At 48.2% G+C, this 16,567-nt stretch overlaps 1 long non-coding RNA gene across 2 annotated transcripts; it reads right to left on the minus strand.

The window, feature by feature from the left end:
- Window positions 1-2,593: 2,593 nt before the first annotated feature.
- Window positions 2,594-15,395, minus strand: LOC134476505 (uncharacterized). Of its 2 annotated transcripts, XR_010048220.1 has the most exons (4): window positions 12,678-15,395; window positions 7,038-9,348; window positions 5,998-6,089; window positions 2,594-5,376 (listed from the first exon to the last, which is right to left on the minus strand). It is a non-coding gene; the product is annotated as an uncharacterized LOC134476505 (long non-coding RNA). The 2 variants fall into 2 exon arrangements; XR_010048219.1 differs by having other exon boundaries at window positions 4,758-5,376; window positions 7,038-13,566.
- Window positions 15,396-16,567: the final 1,172 nt, after the last annotated feature.

Genomic DNA, 16,567 nt, shown 5'->3' on the forward strand with positions numbered 1-16,567 from the left:
TCGGAACCCCCAACCCAGGGGACAGATTAAGTGCAGGAGCCAGGAGAGCCAGGAGTAAGGCCTCCTAATATGTCTCTCAATGGCCCTCCAGCACAGGAGACAGTCTGGAAGAGTACTGGAGATTGGTCTACAGGGAAACAGCGTGGTAGTTAACAATGTGAACTTCGGGGGCTGGGGATTTAGCTCAGCGGCATAAGTGGTCGTGAGTTCGATCCCTGGTACCAATAAAAACAAAAAAGACCAAAAAAAATAAAAAAAATAAAAATAAAAACAATGTGAACTTCTGGGCTAGACAGTCTGCTCTTATCCTCAGGGTGACCTTATACTGGAGCTTGAGCACTTAGGTCACCCTCAGAGAGACTTGAAGACTAACTGCAAGCATGTAGGTTAAAACATGGGCCAGGCATGGTGTTGCATGCCTGTAATCCCAAGAAGAATTACAAATTATAAGGCCAACCCAGGCAATTTAACAAAATAAAAAACAGCTGGGTGTGGTGGCATATGCCTATAATCCTAGCCCTCAGGAAGCTGAGACAGGAGGCAAGGCATATGGCTCAGTGTGTAGTCCCTGAGTTCAATCCCCAGTCCTGGAGGACGTAGGGAAAACTACACAAATTGGGCACAGCACTGGCTGTGAACTCAGATACTCTCTGCTTCCCAGGAGATGGAGGAGGCATCTTTGGTGCTTGGCCACTGGCCAGTCTCCATTTTTCATATTTCATCCCCCACCAGAAATATTAGAGGTGAACCCCTCCCAAGGACAAGCTTCTTAGGGGCACACAGTCCTGCAAAGAGCCCCCCCCCCACCTTGCTCTCTCCTGCGGACCCCAGAGTTCTCAGGCCCCGGCAGCAGCCCAGTCCTGTGGCTCCCTGCATTGTATGAGCTGCTGCTCTCTTTCTCTGCCTCCTTCCCTCCCCCAACTCCGGCTTTTTCTTTTTATGGAGAAGGCACAAATTAGGCAGAAAGGAAAATGTTGACAGTTCCCAGCCCTCCCTTACTGGGGATAAAGAGAAATACGTTAACGGTTGAAGCTTTAGGCGGATCAAACACAGTTTGTGAGACGCTTCAAATGTATTATTCATCTCACCAATGAGATGCAATCTTGGGCTTTCTCTTTTCACCCCATCAAGAGGAAACCTCAGCTACCGTAGAGATGCCAGGCTCCAGAGAGGAGGGGGAACTTTCAGAAAACCACCTTTTCAGTATTGAACCAACAAGTCTATCTTGTGTCCATCTTGTCTCTCCTGAAGATTTCCTTTTTTTTTTTTTTTTTTTTTTTTTTTGCAGTACCAGGGATTGAACTCACTACCTTGCGCTTGCCGCTGAGCTAAATCCCCAGCCCTTCCTGAAGATTTCCAAATGAGATGGGTCAACCTGCCAGACAGTCTAAGAGGGTCAAGGCTCCAGGTGAGATCCACAAGAACTGAGCACCTGAAATCAAAGAGAAAACTAGGCCAAGCATAATGGTACATACCTATAATCCCAGCACATGGTGAGGCTGATGCAGGAGAATCACAAGTTCAAACCTAGCTTGGACTATGTACCAAGACCCTGTCTCAAAAGGAAAAAAAAAGAAAAGAAAGAAAGAAAGAAAAAAGGTTGGGGGTATAGTTCAGTGTGAAGGCCCTGTTAGGAGACAGGAACTGGACGTGTTGATGCTAGAAGCTCTTCTACATACCATGCAAACTCAAGCAACGTAACTCTAAGGAGAAGCAATCGCCAGCCACCAGGACTTCAGAACTGTTTTCACTTGGACAGAGCTGCCCAGGGAAGGTCTGCATCTAGCCGTAGGAGCTTGGCCTTATATTTGAACTGATAAAGAACCCGCCACACCTTCCTGGGGAGTCCACATCTACTTGGTGGCCAGTTGGTCACCAAGGACTCCTCTGCATTCCTGCCAAGAGTCTAGAGCTCTCCCCCAGAGCAGAAACCTCCCCACAGTTCAGTCCTGCTACCTCCTAAAACTTAACCTTGCACTGTGTTGAACAAATCTGGTATGGAGTAGGGAGTGGGCACTGCTGATGAACAGGAAATTGGAATAATGAGGAAAGAAAGCAGTTTGACATGATGGATCAAAAAGCCTCGAAGCATACATACCCTTTGACCCATGTCTTAAAACTGCCCCAAAGAAACATCAGGCAAGCATGCAGAAATGTACAGAAATATTCACACCTGTCTATAACAGTAAGACTCGCAAACATTTTAAAATCATAATTATATAAGATTGGTTGACTAGCAGCCTTTTGAAGCAGTCACTTGAAATCAGATTCTAAAACGGAAGTGGTGGTACCCACCAGCAATCCCAGCACTCTGGAGGCTGAAGCAGGAGAATTGCAGAGAGTTCCAGGCCAGCCTGGGCTACAAAGTGAGCTTAAGGCCAGCCTGAACTGCATAGCAAGACCCTGTCTCAAAACAGGGGAAAAAAAAACCCAACAACAACAAAAATAGAAATTAGATTCTGTAAAAAGTATCAAAAAAAACTGGTATATAAATATATTTTCATTCTGAAAGAATTTCAAATAATAAAGTTCCCCTTTAGGCCTAATTCAATCCTATCGCTCCCACAAGGAACCCACTGAGACTCATTCAATATGTATCCTCTTGCTTTTTATTTTTGAAGAACCATATTTAATGTAAACAAGTAATAAAATCAGGTTATGCAAGTTGGTAACCATAGATGCATGTGTCCCTGCAAAGAGAAAAGAGTGGCTATTAGACACCACAATGTGCCCGGATTCAGCTCTAAATAGCAAACTGCAAATGATTTTTATTTTCTTCTGCAGGAGTTATTGTATTTGCTACATGAACAAGACAGAAAAACAATGATATTTTTAAATATAGTGAAGCAAGTAGCTTCCTCCGAGGACTGGGAGTGCCGTTTACTGTTTGCTCTTCTGCGCCTTTTAGATTTTGTACCTTGGGCATGTACTCTCTATTCTAGAAATGAATAAAAATTTTTAAAAATTTAATATGGCGATAAAATAAAATGAGAGGGCTGGTGAGAAGACCTCCAAAGAATGGCAAGCCTTAAAATTCTGAGAATGTGTAAAATTCTTCAAGCTGCGTTTATAGTTTTTGATCTGCTCAGGATTTGCTCGAATAGTGTGATATCTGTCTTGCCAGGTCAGGAATTGGGATCTCTGACCTGGAAGAAATGAAGTAGGGTCTAAAATAAACCAGGCTGCCAGCCAGAAATAACTTATAATAATTTACGGCACAGCAACGATAATGGCTCTGCTGAGACTGTTTTCATACTTTTTCAAAGTACTTTTCATCTTCCTTTGGTTCTCCAAATTTTCCTTGAGGCTACCTGCTGCTGTCAGGCTCCCAGGGAGGAAAGGAAGGGAACAAAGACCTCGTCTAAAGGGTCATTCATTGTTTGAAGTCTGTCTGCAAGATCTGTACTTCCCAGGGCTGGGCCATGCTCTCAGACAGCAATGTCTCTCCTTTCCAGAGCCATCTCCCCCGTATACCCAGTGTGGCCATCTGCCTCTGAGCTGCTGCCTTGTCAAACGAGGGCATTCCACCTTGCCCCAAAACTAGTTGTGAGGTGTGGTGACAACAAGACTGTCCATCAAGGAACAGAGGGGTCCTCAGGGCTGGAACATCTTACAGGCTCCCACCTGGGAGCTCTCAGACCTGATACAGTTACTCCCCATCCACTGATGACATCTATTTTCAATCAACTATACTGAGAGAAGAGAACCCTGGGAAGTCTCCCTCCAACCCGCCCTGCCAGTCACATCCTCCTCTGCCTCTGCCATCTCTCTTCATTGTAACCCTGTGCCTGTGTCACGTACAGCTTCGCCGGCCAAATCGAAAGCACATTTTGGGCCCAAATCATTTTATGGCACACAGTAGGCCCTCCAAGATGATTTACCAAATGAATAATGAATGCAACTTATAGAGCTGCCTCTTCTTCCTGACTAGAGCTCACTCCAAGCTGGACCAGAGGAGATGTGAGTAGACAGGTGGAGGGGGGCTGGGGGGTACAGTGGGGTTAAAACATGGACTGAGCTTCGGTCCGAGGCCTTGGAGATGGGACCTATGTAGGCTCAGTTTCTTCGTATATGTATGATCCTTAGAGCAAGTTGGGCTTGAAAACTTAAATGCCCACAAAACCAAAAAAATAATAGAGAGGGAAACAAGAGGTGGAGGATGCGACATTCAGAGGCACTGCACTGCAGCACGACCGACATTTGACATTTGACTGTGGGTCAAGTGTGGCAAGAGTCCCTGATTATCCGGAGAAGCCAGAAAGCTGGATTTTTATGGGAAGTCTCCCAGGGTCAGGTCAAATCCATAGGCCATGCACAGCTGGGAGCCCACTGTGTGACCCTTGCCCGGGCTGACCACTCAGCTTCATAAAGCCTGTGAATTCAGGGCAGTGGCCTGAAGACTTACACTGTTGGAAATAACCTTTTCGAGGAAGGACCTAAGATCCTGGCCTCATTCTGGCCACTGAACCTCTGGCAACTGCCACCCTGACCCCTAAACTTCAGCTTTATGCAAATACAGGTCACCCCTTTTCTTTTCCCCACCCTGGCGCTCATCAGTGGATAGAAATGGGGTGGACTGGGGACAGTGACAGCTTGTCCTCCATTGAGCCAAGATATATCCCCTCATGTCCTGCTACCCCACCAAGTGCCTACCCTGCCCAGAAGTCCAGGCCGAGGAGCAGCCCCCCAACCAACACTGCCCTGCACAGGGACCCCATAGCGATCCAGCCTCACCCAATAAATTCCTGTCAGAGAAGTTGTCAAGGCCTGGGAAATAAATAATGATATTTAACATTTTGTAATAACAACAATTAACCAGTAAATAATGTCCTTTAAACTGCAAACGCTGGAGTAAATTAATTCTTCTAATGAGCTGTCAGGCACGGAAGAAAAAAAGTCCCCGTGTTCTTTGGTGCCATGCAGCTGCCGTGTGAGCAGCCGGGGAAGCTCACCTCGGGCCCTGGGAGCTCATTACGAGAAGCACGCGGCACTGGCTGCCCAGGAAAGCAGCTCGGCCTGCCTGCCCACGTGGGCGCCCGGCGCCGCCCGCCCCTTCGCCCCTCCGCCCCGCCCGCTCCGGCTCCCACAAACCCCGCCAGGTTCGCAGAGCGAGCAAACGGCGCCCAGAGCATTTCAATTAGAGTCCCCCCCCCATCCCGGTCCCCCGCCGCTTTTGTGCGCCTGGGCAGCTCTCAGCGTCGAGGTGGTTGGGGACAGGAGCTGGAGGCAGAGGAGGGGGACAAGGCCAGCGCGAGTCCCGGAGTCCTTGCTGGGTGACCTTGGAGAGGTTTCCTGCCTTCTCTGGGCGGGGATGTCGTAAATGGAAATGTGAAGCTAATCAAACCAGATGTGATTACTTCTGAGCTCTTGAGAAACCTGTGACCATAAAAAAAAAGAAAGAAAGAAAAAGAAAAGCACCTAAGAGAAGGCAGCTCTTTATGTACTGATTCAGAGTAATCTCCAAGATATATTGTCAGGTGACAAAAGCAAGGAACAGAGAGTGTGCAGGAAATGCTACATCTTGTGTATTAAAAATAGGATGAAGGAGAAAGACTGCGCCTGGATTTTCTTGTCCAGGTCTAGATGAGGGAAGGATAATAGTCTTTGCCGCTGGGAGGCAAGGGGGTTCCAGGGAGATGTCACCAAGCAACCTTTCCCACCCCTATTTTCTGGAAGCATGTGTAAACATTACCTGCTCCAAAAAGTGTCACAAATGGCAAAGCCACGCACATCAGAGGTCAACTTGTCTCTCTATAGCTTTTAGAAAATGGAAACTCAACTGAGACCCCAGCAGAAACCTCTCCAGAGCCAGAGCAGGCTGCCTCTCTTAATAACCTCCCCAGACGCATAATGAGTCAGGAAGTCCCTCCCAGGAGCTAATCCCATCCCCTCCTGCTTCATTTGGAATTTGTCTTTGTTTAAAGGACCCATGGATAATTTTCTGCAGAATCAGGGAGAGACATGAGGGTTGTTCCAGCACCCTGAGGCCGTACTGACCTGGGTTTGAGTCTGCATCTGTCGTTTGCTGGTTCTGTGACATTCTGTCACTCTCCACTGCTGACTTCAGTGTCCAGAGGGCCCTGCAGCCTCTGGAGAGGAGACAGAGAGGAGGCAGGAGGCCGAGCCTACTCAGCAGGCATTTCCCTCCCATGAGGGCCAGCCCAGCCCCGTGAGTGCTCCCCAGGATGGACAGAGCCCCAGTTCATAAGCCAGGACCTCTGGCCCCCAGATCTATGCTTCCCCAGCTGAATGCCCACCCTCAACTCCAGAACAGATGGACATGCAGCCTCCTTGTGACCACAGGCAGCTACACCTGCTAGCATCTAAATTGTCATGTGCTAAATCCAGGGCAGGCTGGAGGTGGCTGGTGGCTAAGAGATTGTACTAGAGCCAGAAAATCCCTGGGGTCCATCTCTGAAAGTACCTGAGGGCTGGAGCTGAGAGTGGGGGGCAGGGAAGGTGGTTTTTCTGCCCAGTCACCATCTGACCAATTCCCCTCCACTTTCCTTCCTCACAAGGTGTACCCTATGAAAGAGTTACCTAGCCAAAACATATACATAAAGCCCTGGCCTTGGCCATTTGGAACTGGGTGCTCAAGGCATGGGCTCACAGAAAAAGCAGAGGCGAGAGAGCTGAAAGATCTCCAGTACAGGGGCTGGGGATTTAGCTCAGCAAAGCGCCTGCCTTGCAAGCAAGCGGTCGTTTGATCTCCAATATATATACTCTTTGCCAGACATCCAACCTACTGTATGTTCATTTGAAACCTAGCAACCTGTGGTTTGGATAATACTGTTCCCATCAGATGAGCAGGATAAGAGAAGTCCCAAGAGTTTAAGACATTTGCTTAGGATTATTCAACTAATAAGGGCTGGGGCCACAATTTGGACTCAGATTGGCTGACTCCAAAGCCACACCTCCCAACACTCTGCAGCCTGTTCCAACCCCCACTCCTCACTGTGTGGATACAGCAGTGGCCCCCTGGTGATGCCGAGCTGGAAAGCAGGGAGGAAGCTGGCTCAGCCTCCTGACCCTCTTACCTCCTCAACACTGTCAGCTCAGTACTGCAGCAGTGAGGTGAAAGTTCAAAGGAATAATTGCTGATTATGAGAATTCATAAGAAGAGCTTTGCCTTCCTGGCAGCCTGGAAGAAAAGCACTGGCTTCATTGATCCAGCAAGTGGAGGCTGAGGGCACCTCCGATGTCATCTGTAGCAGAGTACGGGGCTTGAAGCTTAGATATAGGACTCTGACCAGCATGGGCTCACATCTAGGCTCTTGCACTCAACAAGCTTTGTGATTCAGGACAAGTTACTCAACTTCTCTGAGCTTTGGTTTCCTCCCCAGCAAAAGGTGGATAATTATTACCTAAAGTATCTCCTTGGGGGCTGGGGATTTAGCTCAGTGGTACAGCACCTACCTGGCAAGTGTGAGGTCCTGAGTTTGTGTCCCAGTATCCTCTTCCCCCCAAGAAAGCATCTCCTTTGGCTGTTGTGGGGGTTAAAAAGAAGGTGGTGTAAAGTACTTAGCACAGAGCCTATGTACAAAGTAAACACCTAATAGAGTCTGTCATGGCGAGGTGTTTTTCTTTTCTGCCCTGGTAGACACACTTGTCTCCAAGTACCAGAAGGGCAGTTGTGCTAGTACCTGAGGTAGCAGCCTACCTCTGAAGCTCTCTGATTTGGGAAGCAGCCCAGAAGGGCCTCCAGGCTTGGATTTTGCAGAGGAAAGCAGAAAATCAGAGCTGAAGCCAGCAAAACAAGGATCCCAGCAGTGGACCTGAGTCAGCTCCTTCTGGGTCTGGGGGTTTAAGGGCCTTCCTCAAAGTCGCACTGCCTCTGGGTCACCCTGCCCTCTATGCAGCTGCCCTCTTGGCCTCAGCCTTCCCAAGACTCTGGGCACCTAGGCATGAAGCTCCAGCTGGGAAAAAAAGGGGACTCCAGTGAACACAGGAAGCTGGGTCTCGGCCACACGGAAATTAAAACCAGCTTGCCCAGCGCTGAGTTACCATGTCGCCTGAAATCAGATTGATTTCTTGGGCTTGTTGTGACGGCAGTGTTGCAATTGATTCGTCTGGATGGCGAGGAGTTTATCTATTTGGAGCTGTCTGTCATTGATCTGAATAAGCTTCTAAAATAGCCCAAATACCTAGTGAGGGCGAGGTCACCACCAACCCTGGCTCAATATTAATTATAATAATGAACAGGCATGAGGAGGCCTGGTTCATTTCCTGCCCTGCAGGGCTGGCCTCTGTGAGGTTTGATGTTTAATATTCATTTTGAGCCAACAACGTGCAAGAAGCTGGTGGCCGATCCTGCTCGGAAAGTAGTTTGCACGGAGAGTGTGATTCTGACCTCCTCTTCCATGAGACTGAGAAGGGACAGTGCTGCTGGAATAGAAAAAGGTTAGGGTTAGATGTTCCCATGACTAAACGTGGATGGACATAGAACATCTGACTCATACAGAAGCCTAGACAAGTTTCATCTCTTCTCTGAGTCTGTTTCCTCCTCTGTAAAGTAGGAATTATAACACTTATTTCTCAGAGCTGCCACTTCTAGCTAAAAAGCAAGATTGAACAAAATAAAATTGGAAGGTTTTTCTGGGCTACCTTCTGGTTTAAGGGAGGAACAGCAGGATTCTATTTCAGATAATATCTAACCTGCTCATCCTTGGTATAAAGTGAGAATTCACCCAGTGGATTGACTCAATGAATCAATTATTGATTCAGTGAATATTTATTGAGCACCTGCTACATGCTGACTAGGAAAAGCTAGTTAACACACCATGGTCCCCTGCCTTTGAGGAGAAGATATCTGGAATTATCGAGCGAGCTAGGGGTTCTCACGGGAGGTGGTCAGAGGTAAAGGTGAGCCCTGTCTCTGGGAGACAGCTTGGGAGTTGCACGTAGAAGCCAGCAGATGGACATGGGGACATTGGGGGTGGCTGATGGTCTGAGGCAGAACATTCCATTAAACATCAGTCAACAAGAGCCCCTGCAGAGAGCATTGTTCCGGCAGGAAGAAGGGGATCCCTGTCCTCAATGAATCCAGTAGAAAAATGGTCAGTCAAACTGGGGATTCAAATCTGCAAGAAGCAGAGAGTAATCAGATAACTCCCCACCACCACCACTGTCCAATGACACCAGTAAGAAACAAGCAGACCCAATCAACAGAAGAACTTTCTGGCTACAGTCTAGATGGTGGGCAAGGGCACCACAGACAGACAGACAGACTCCTTGTGTGTCAGGAGCCTCACCTGCTCAGCCTTCCATATATCCTCCCGCCTTGATTCCTGCAAAGGAAGCTCTGCTGCTCCTCCAGCACAGCTGCTGGTGGAGACCCCCACAGCCAGCCTTGAGACAAACATCAGAAGAAAGTTAACAGTGAAATGCTCTGGCGGATCTAATTGATTTTTTTCCTATTGGTTCCCTAATATAGGCAACACTGTTCATGCCGCTTTTCTGGGCTGGAGATTATGTCATAAATAAAGAGATTTGCTCCCTATTTCCATGTGCTTATCTTTAATAAGTTAAGAACTCAACAAGCTTTAGAAGGACTTGAAATAAGCAAGGGATCCGGTGACGGCTTTGGCTGTGGTGGTGGCAGTCACAGTATTATTTTAGCAAAGGGTAAAGCAGACGGCTGAGGCGCATGGGGGAGAATTCACATCCTTTGGGCTGCATTGGGCCCAGGCTTAGCTAGAAAGAACAGAGCGGAAGAAAAGGTGGGAGGGCCATAGGGAGAGTTGGTTCTGGCCAGTATGATGAAATAGATGGACAGGACCATGAACTAGTGTGGGTAATGTAGGAGTTAAAAGTGTAGGTTAGAGCCAAGTAGGCTTGGTTCAAATCTCAGCTCCGTCACTGCTTACCACCTGTGTAACCTCAGGTAAATTACTCTGCTGGGTTTTTTGTTTTTGTTTTTTTGAGTACTGGGAATCGAACTCAGGACCTTACTCTTGCCAAGCAGGCACTGTGCTACTAAGCTATATCCTGGGCTCCCGTTTATTTTTAAAAATAGTTAATAGCTACTTTGAAGGTTGTGAGAATCAGTTATATGCAGTGTGCTCAGAGAGCCTGGGCCAAGACATGTGCAGAAGACATGTTAACTTGTGTATGGAACGTCACCTACTTCAGTTCATTTTAAGTGTCACTGTGTCTCTGCCATGTGAGGCGCTGGCCAGGGCTTCGTAGGTGAGACAGACATGGCTGGCCCTGATGGCAGCAATACCCAGCCCCTGAGGCCAGTATAAGCTGGACAGCAGGACTGAGCATCCACACTGGGGAGGTCCAGAAAGGCAGCAGTAACCCTTCCCAGGGCGGCTGCTATGGCCCCGGCTTAGGAGTTCCTCACTCTCCAGGCCTGGGCACCTCGAAGATCAACCTACACTTGCAGAAGAAACCACATGACTTGTGCAGAAACAGCCCCGCTTCAGACAAGCACAGCTGCCACCTTCCTCTGTACATGTACATTTTTTTTTTTTAGTCTTTTTCCTTTTTATCGGTACCAGGGATCGAACTCACGACTGCCTGCTTGCAAGGTAGGTGCTTATGCCGCTGAGCTAAATCCCCAGCCCCTTCCTTTGGTCTCTTGATGAGCAGGCTCCCTCTCTAGCAGGGCTTACTCTTGCAAATCACCAGCGTGGCCTCATTGCAGATGGACAGAGAAGTGGAATCCTCTTCCCTCCGAGAGTCTTAATGCCTGAGGCCTCCCCCATTCAGAGTAGTTTCTATCTTGGGCCCCGGTTTTATATCCTCCTCCTCTCCTCCAGGCCATTGTGTGGACCAGCAGATTCTATGGCTTTAAGGACCAGTGACCTCACAGTCAGTTGCCATAGAGACCATTGTGATGTCACAAAGCAGAGGACAAATAGTTCAAGGAGGACTGGAGGGTGGGGGAGGGAATGCACAGCTAGAATTGAGAGCCACACTGGATTTTTGTCTTGTTTTGCTGCCCAGAAGTCGAGGTGGCTAGAAGCAAGTCTGCAGCCAGCTCCTGAGAGATCCTGACAGTCTCAAGGCCAAGTGCCCCTGTCAGTTTGCCTGGGCTCTCCAGAGACCAGGATGCCTTGGAGACCCAAAGGGAGAATCAGTGAAAAGCAACAGCAGAAACAACTGCACCACTTTGAAGCTGTAAGAAGTGGGAAAGGAATAGGATTAAGTGGCGGGAGGATTCTTGTAGCTGAAGATCTGCCTAGAAGGAGCCAGTGCATCTTTACCTTAGGAAACATGGACCAATGGGGAGCTCAGCTCCCGGTAGAGACAGCCTGTATGTTTCCCCTCCTCAGTCTGGCTGCTCCAGGAGCCAGCTGAGGTCCTGGCACACACAAAATGCTCAATAAATGTTCCCTCATTTGATAGACAGAGTGGGAGGGTGATGAAGGAATTGGGTAGGTGGTAGGTGCTTGGGTATGGGTTAAGTGAAGGAGCCAAGCACAGTGGCACCCACCATTAATCCCTGCTATTCCTGAGGCTGAGGCAGGAGGGTGGAGAGTTTGAGGGCAGTTTGGGTAACTTAGTGGGAACCTGTTTCTTCCTCTCTCTCTAAAAATTAAAACAAAACAAAACAAGATGAGTGAAGAGATGGGCAGATGACGAACCTATGTGTCACGCCCCACCTTCATGGAGGTAGGCACTTTCCACCCCTCTGGCTAGGTCTTCACGTCACTTCCTGTTTTCTTTTGGTAAGGAGACTCAAACTCAGGCCCGTGCACTTGCCAGGCAGACGCTGTGTCACTGAGCTACATTTCCAGCCCACTCATCCTTTAATTTTTTACTCAATCACCACCTCCTCAGGGAAGCCTCAAATTCCCATGTGGGCATCTCCAGAAGGCACCTCACCACTTCACATTCAGTCAGGTGGTCCTGTGTAGGTCTCAGAGCTAGACTATGACCTCTGTGTGAGCAGAAACAGGTTGTGTTTTCACTCACCTTTGAGCTAGGGATTCAAACTGGGTACTTATTAAATATCTGTCAGATGAGTGAATTAATAAGTAACCAACCCTCCTTAATCCTCCAAGCAGCCCACACTCCAGACACTGCAGGGAGACACAAGCTTCCTACAGGAAACCCCTGGAAGTCCCAGACAACTCAGATCCCTCTACCATCTTTTCCTGCAAAGGTTCACTGGTCTGAAGCCTCCCGAAGCCTCAGTGTCCTCATCTGTGTAATGGGGACAATAAATAGTACTGTGTCAAACTTACAGGATTATTGTAGAATGGCAGTTAAATTCCCTGGCTTAATGTTCCAGCAATAGCAAATAATAAATGGTAGTTTTGTTATTTTTGAAGTTCAGAAAAAAAAAAAAAAACATTGACCTCAGGGATTGCCTTTAAGATGAGAAACATACAGGAGTATTGTGAATTTGTTTTAAAATGAATATGGTAATCTTTTTACCTTCTATAAAATGTGAAGCAGCTACGAGTCCCTGTCTTATGCTCAAAAGGGAAAACAGTTATGCTCTCACATTTTTCAAAGTAATGCCCTAGTCTTGTATCAGGCATAAAAAGGGAGAGCATTCTTTTTCCAGCTTGACTTGGGGTGAGCACCCGGTTGGGATGTTTGTCCACACCTCCTGCCCCATCTTAGCCTAGTCCACTGAGTTGAGTAGAGCTGGCCCTAGGATTCTGTAAGGTGAAAGGCCTCTCCCCAACAAAAGAACAAAAGTTTTTGGCCCATGGTACCTCCTTCCTGTGTGTTGCATGATTAAATACTCTATGGTCCGTTGTCCAAGGTTCCAAGTTAGGTTCCAGGTTGGCCCATCTAGGCAAGAAAGTAGGGAGGTGACAGGATAGGTTTGGGGGTAAGCCTAGCCGACTTCACACAGAAAAGAACCCGGACATGTTTGAGGGATGGGGTGAGCCTCAGTCCCCCAGCCCAGCCCCATCTCTGTGGCCCCTTGCTGTCCCCCTACCAGGGGCAGCCCACAGAAGCTCACTCTACCTGATCACCTACTCATCACGTGGCCATCAACCTGGTTACTGGCTGAGTTCTTAGCTCCAGAGTGGCACCATAAACCTAAGGCCTCTAGACAGATGTATTTTATATAAGTTCAAGCGCAGAGAACTATTGAGTTCAGAAGATTTTATTTCTAGAGCTCTCTATATTTCTCTGGGATTATCACCTGTCTCTGTTCCCTCCCTCTTCTGGTTGTTATCTTTGGACTCTTTCCAAGCCAAGCTGCCTTGATTGCTCAGGGAGATGAAGGCTCCCAGAAAGGTTCCCATGGTGCGTCTGGTCTGTCAAGGGTGCCCTTGGAAGACCCTTTCTTCTTCTTCCTTCCACATAATTCTGCAAGTGCCCACAATGCCCAGGCAGCCAGTTCTTTTAGGAACTGACTTCACTAAGCCACTCTCCAAGCACCAAGGAACATAGAGGCCTTATGCCCTCCAAGTTGGGGAGGGTCACGCTCAGAGTAAGCCTTGGGGTCCAGAGGAGAGGGAGAAGGCCAGCTGTTCTCTTTCCTCCACGGTGCCAACCTAGCCTGATACCAAATTAATAGCATTCAAATGAGATGCAAGGCATTATGCAAATCTAGAGGAGAAGGCCACTCTTCCCAGAGCCTTTGGGCTGTTGTGGAAGGCCAGTGTATTGAGCCCTTTATGGAGGACCCCACAGACTCCCATAAACTACAACCCACGCACCTTCAACACCGGCCAGCAAGAAAAATCCAATGACACCAGCTCTCTGCTCTGCTGCTCACTCTGACCTCACCTCCCAAGCACTCAGGGCCCCTTCCATTCTGACATGATACAGAGGGAGCCTCGGAGGCAGTACAGCCTCCCTGGACACTGGTTCTCCCTTCATCCGCAATGTATGCAAAGTAGATGCAGGGGTTTTTGCATCTATTTAACTGTCCATTAAAATAGCTCCACAACCGGTCACCTCCGCACAGGCCCAGGATTCCAAATTACCAAGCCCTGCTGCCTGCAAGCACCATGTGGTTCCTGAGCCTGGTAATTGCTGTGGTGTTTGTTGAGCTGTATTTGCATTTGATTGTCATTTAACTTTCCATCTTTATCCTTCAATCAAATCAGGATTTGGGCTTCTGCAATTGATTATTCGTCTTATTTTCAGTCCCTTCGTGGTTTTCAGAGAGTTTTATTAATGCCACAAACTTGAGCCCTGGGACTTTTCTCCCTCGACATGGATGGGGAGGGTCTCCACCTACCTATTCCAGGACTACTACATGAAAACAATCTAGCCAACATCGTGGATCTCAAGCCCTATCCCCAGTCTGCCTGTTCCAGCACCTGCCTCTTTCTGCCCAGCCAGTAGCATTAAACATTTATGGAGCTGTGGAGGATCAAAGGCCTCCGCTGGGGGTGGTGGGCAGGCTGGAGGCCTCTGAGATGGGAAAGTAGCTCACATCAATCCACTTTCTACTGCAGTTTCCATCCACCCTGGGCTCTTGCTACAGCTGAGCTGGTCCCACTCCTAGAGTGGGAGGAAATGCTCAGAATCTAGGACTCTGTTTATCAGTCTCCTCTGTCTCAATTGCAAGGATTACTTTTAGGTAATCCAGGAAGCCAGACTGTTCCAGTGCTACAAGGTTGTTAGCCCACTCTGAGAATTGGGTTGAGGTGAGCAGACAACTCTGTGCCCCTGCAGTCTCTGAAGTGAGGCAGCAGCCCCCCTGCTTCTCAGAAACCCCTTTTACTCCACAGAAGATACCGCTCTTCCTAGGCATAGGGCTGCATAATCTAGGAGGCTGAGGCAGGAGGACTGCAGGTTCAAGCACAGTCTGGCAATTTAGGAATTTGGCAGAAGTTTCTCTCAAAATTTAAAAATATAAAGAGCGCTATGAAGGCTGGAGATATAGTACAGCATCACAGCACCTGCCTGGCAAGCTCAAGGTCCTGAGTTCAACTCACAGTACCAAAAAATCACTGTGGATGTAATTTACTGTGAAAGTTCTGGGTTCCATCCTTACTACCAAAGGAAAAAAAAAAGATGACTGGGGATGTAGTCAATCCCTAGTACCACCAAAAATAAAAAACTATAGCTCTTGTTTGCAAGCTGTCTCCTCTTCTGTCTCAGAAAGCAAGTGTTACCCTTGCAGAGACTTCAGAATAAGCCATCAGTGTACAAGGCGGTGGGCCGTTTGGGAGTAGCAAGTGATGTTGCTTCGGCAGGGATGTGGACAGGAGTTCTGACATGGTCTAGGCAGGGACTGCAAGGGGTACTGGGATTAAAACACCCCTTCTTCCCTGTCAATCCCAATCCAGCAACAGCAGCTTTCATGACATGAAGCAAGTGCCCCCTTCTCCATTACCTCACTTACAGTGATCTCCCTTGGACTTTAGACAGTCTTTACACCTATATGTAGTCACAGACATTTATTGAGCATCTGCTATGTGCTTGTCACTGGGCTAGGTTGGGGGTAGACAAGACCAACTTAGTCCATGACTTCACAGACTGTACAACTAGCAGAGAAGAGAAGACAGAAACTTAGCAATTACATGTACAGGGGACCCAGGGTCCCCAAAGAGACACAAAGAGAACTAGAGAAATGACACCAGTATGGAGGAATTTTTCAGTTCCCCAGGTGCCACTTTCAGATGTAACATATATATGAATTTAGTACACTATAAGCCTGTCAGCCCTATATATAGCTGAATGTCCCTTTGTACATTTTATTGTGCTCAATTTGTGGGTGATGCCAAGATCTAGGAAGAGTGGACCCCTTGGAGGGTATGAGAAAAGTGGTGCATAGCAAAAAGTCTACTGCTTGCAGAGTCGGCCCAGGCTCTGCCTCAATCTCACTGGCAGCCCATCACATAGAAGACTCATGAAGCGTATTTAGGGAGGAGGGAGAGCCCCGGGGCATAATTATTCCCATATGCAGTGCAAGACTATTCTTTAAGCTCAGGGCCGAATGCTGTCTTATGGGGCTTGAGGTCTCCAGTGGACCCCCTTCCTGAATGCCAAGGTGATTGCAAGCAGCAGGGAAGATGATGGGGAAAGTTATAGATGGCTCCTATCACGCTCCTTCTTCCAGACAGCGTCCTGCCCAGCAAGAGCCCGGCTGCAGGAGTGTCAAATGAATCCGTGCCACCTCCAAATTGTCAGGATTTCTCTTGGCATGCAGTGTTCACTGTCCCTGGGTCATGGTCACCCTTCTCCAAGTTGCCTCGTCCTGAGGGACCCAGGGATGTGGAAGGAGCTCAGAAATACCTTCAAGCAGGAATCCCGTGGCATTGGCCTAAATTTCTGTTTCTGGGCCTAGTTCTCCATTCCATTCTGGTTCTTCCTCTCCTCTGTGCCTTCTTTCTTGGCTTTCTCTCCTCACCTCTGGTCCTTTCATCAACACCTCCCCCTTCCTGCCATCCTTCTGCTACTGCTCTTTTTCCTCAGCTTCTCAAAACAACTGTCCAAAAACCTTCTCCCAGCATCTCCCTAGGCTAATTCCACACGCCACCTGCCTGCTGCCTGGGTGTCTTACAGCAAGACTGCTCTCTAGAGCCCTCAAGAGAATCTGGAAAGAATCCCTGAAGCAGAGCTGGAAGATTGTGAGGACAGAAAGACTAAAAGACTCTGGAAAACAAAACAAAACAAACAAAAACTCTCTGAG

This window comes from Cavia porcellus, unplaced genomic scaffold, assembly GCF_034190915.1.
Source record: "Cavia porcellus strain 051 isolate PalLab524CR breed Dunkin Hartley unplaced genomic scaffold, mCavPor4.1 scaffold_6, whole genome shotgun sequence".
Lineage (NCBI taxonomy): Eukaryota > Metazoa > Chordata > Mammalia > Rodentia > Caviidae > Cavia > Cavia porcellus.